This window comes from Siniperca chuatsi, linkage group LG19 (assembly GCF_020085105.1).
Source record: "Siniperca chuatsi isolate FFG_IHB_CAS linkage group LG19, ASM2008510v1, whole genome shotgun sequence".
NCBI lineage: Eukaryota > Metazoa > Chordata > Actinopteri > Centrarchiformes > Sinipercidae > Siniperca > Siniperca chuatsi.
Genome location: NC_058060.1, coordinates 1,689,293 through 1,692,367, shown reverse-complemented (window position 1 = coordinate 1,692,367; position 3,075 = coordinate 1,689,293). Strand labels below are relative to the sequence as shown.

At 41.2% G+C, this 3,075-nt stretch overlaps 1 long non-coding RNA gene across 1 annotated transcript; it reads left to right on the top strand.

Moving 5' to 3' along the window:
- Positions 1 to 514: 514 nt before the first annotated feature.
- Positions 515 to 2,528, top strand: LOC122866808. The gene is made up of 3 exons (XR_006375814.1): positions 515 to 595; positions 1,505 to 1,538; positions 2,270 to 2,528. It is a non-coding gene; the product is annotated as an uncharacterized LOC122866808 (long non-coding RNA).
- Positions 2,529 to 3,075: the final 547 nt, after the last annotated feature.

Below are 3,075 nucleotides of genomic sequence, written 5' to 3'. Positions count from 1 at the left end.
AAAAAAGCAGTGTCTAGTTGGGACTCCATTTCAAGTTTTAGATGTCTAGGAGTTGTTAGCAATTCCACCAGACCCAAAGAGGTAAAATTATCAAATATTTCACAAAACGTAAAGATTAGAGAAAAGCCCAAACAATGAAAACAAATTTGTGTAGCAGAACATTGTCTTTTCTTCTTTCCTCTGCCATTAATCATCTCACGACCCCTCAGATTTATCTTGTGACATGTTGGAGGGGCCCAACCCCTAGGTTTGGACTCACTGGACTAAACTACCTAACTGTATATAATGATGTATACTATAAGATGGCGCCGCAGATGGCAGCCTCGGTGTTGCAATTTCTGGTACTTTTCCCGTTTTTGTTTATTTCAGTTTTCAGCTCTCCCTCTCCGATTACATTCACCATGGAGGAACTTTTGACAATTCACTTGTCAAACTTTTGCAGCCGTGAACCAGGGAAGCGAGGTGGTGGAGCAGGCGGAGAAGCTAGGCAGAGCAGATGCAGAAATCGAGGGAGTGAGTCCAGAGTCCAGGGCATGCAGCAGTGAGGCGAGAGTCGGGTCCAGGCAGGGAGTAACTGAATGCACAAGAAACAAGGGTTAGCAAGAAGCTTAGACAAGGCAACAGAGAACAAAAGGCTGGAGCGAGACTAACTGGGTAGCTGGGTCTACGATCTGGTGGCGTGGTGGAGTTGAAGCCCAGTATTTGAAGCAGAGTAGATCGGAGATGATTGGCCACCTGCCAGCCGGCACCCACTACTGTAATCCAGCACAGACCAACACAGAGAGAGAGAGGGAGAGAGAGACTTCTGGCTAGGAGGAAGTAGAGGGCATGACTTGTGTACTTGAACCTAAGTAGGATTTTAATTGCAGGACTTTTTTGCCCCACCTAAAAACAGGAAATGTGTTTAGATTTTTCATCCAACTTTTTTTATGCACAGGACAGGAACCATGACTATAGATTTATAGTCATGGTCATGAATCATAATCTGGTTTCATTGTATTTTCCTGCAATATTACTACAAGAATCAGTCTTTGGTAGGAAGGAGAGTCCTGTGTAATTTCTTCTCAAATCAAACATAATTCAAATACAATTCAAAGACCACCACCAGTGCTTGAATTAATGATTCCCTTTCAGCTTAATATTAAACAAGGCTATTTCACACACTTGTCACAGCTGGTGACTGCAAATAGAGTCAGAAGTTCACAGCTTCAAAAATGTTTGAAATTCAATGCCCACTGTTCATGTAAGATGACATCAGCGACTCAGCCACTACCCTGGCCAGTAAGCTTCATATACAAAAGACAAGTGGGGCAAAATATCTAATGCTGGTGGTTCTGGCATCTTATGGAAGGTTTTGATAATAATTTTTAGTTTCATATTTTTGGATTTAACACTTCCTTTCAGAGTAGATTTTGCAGCAGTTTGTGCATTTACTGCACTTAAGTAATGTGATTACTCATCATTTCTGCCAGTCACGTGATTACAGAGATGCTTCCTTTTTCAGGTTAAAGAGATGAAGAATGACCCAGCTGACACAGGTAGATTTCTGCAGAACCCTGATTATATGGAAAAGTGAATATGTAACCAGGTTTCTTAAATGTTTTAGAGTGAGTGAGTGTATGTGTGCATGGATAAGATCCAAGGACAGGGAAATGATTGTTGTGGAAATAGTGTAGCAAAATGAAAGGAAAGATCATTACTTGTGGTTGTGCATTGCTCAGTGCAGAATAATTCAATCCAATGTCAGCCTTGAACTAAAGAATACTGTATATCCCTCTTATAAAATGAACAGTCGAGCTAGTAAATAGTTCTGTTCCCTCAAATGAAACAGTATTTGGGAGTAGGAGCATCTTATCAGGGACATAATCAGTTCTTTTGGGTTGCAAATATATATATCTATGGTTTTCTTACCAGACTGTTGCATTAATTATTCATGTGTTCATGCAACACAGCAGACCCCCCCTCCACAATTCATTACAATGTTTGATTTTCTCTGTAGTATTCAAAGTTAAACCTGATATTTCTGTCATGATATTGGAGTTTACACTTTTTTGCTGTGTTGGGAATAACATGGTTAATGGGGCACCAAATTGTGTAGGTGCAATCAATTAATTTTGGCTTTCAGAATTATCAAAGATAATAATGAATAATAACTTTAATTAATGGAGTTCCTGACACATCCCGCTCTGCTTCTTAGGTCAAGTGTTACCAGTTATATTATTAGTATTTCCTGTTTTATTATGGTAACCCATCTCTCCTCTCGTTACAGACCACCTCACTTCCTGCCCCTTGTGGGTTTCCCGCCAGTCTTGATTACATGTTCTGCCCTAATTACTTGCACCTGTGCCCTATTGTCTGCATCCACCTGTGTATATAGTCAGCTGCCTTCAGTCACTCTTTGCCCGTTGACCCCTGTGTTTTGGACTTTGCCTCTGCCTATTCCTGGTGGATTTGTTTGCTGTCTCCTGACTGCCTGCCTGTGTACTGAAACTGCATTTTAGAAAGTAAAAGACAGTTCCCTTACCTCCTGGCTTTTTGGTGTCTGCATTTCTGAGTCATTTTTGAACCTGACTACCAGTTGTAACAGTTCCTCAGTGCACCACCCTTAAAAAAGGAGAAATGATAGCCTAGTTCGGTTCTGCTGTGTGTCCGGTGATTAGCAGGCCACATTGAGAAGGAGACAACTGCAGCAGAAGAGTCCAGGAGAAAGAGAGAGAACAATGGGCAACTGACCCTTTTTATTGACCTGATGACATCACAGGTCATAGGTCAGCATGTCCAATGGTAGCTGAAAGCTGGGTCCATGGGGGGAGTTCATATCTAGGTGTGAATACCTGGAGGATTGTGGGAGAGTGAGTTCAATGGCTCAGTTTCATAACAGTTATTTAAGTTCAGTTTAAGTCATACAAATGAGCAAATTCATCTGTGGAGTCCCAGTGATCCCAACAGCTGTTTTTATTATTGTAGCTTTAACACATTAGGAAGTACAAAGATTTTATAAAGAAAGGTGCACCAACTGCTAAATGACCGTTTAGTTCTTGTAGCAGCACTTGACATCAAAGATCACAGCAGAGA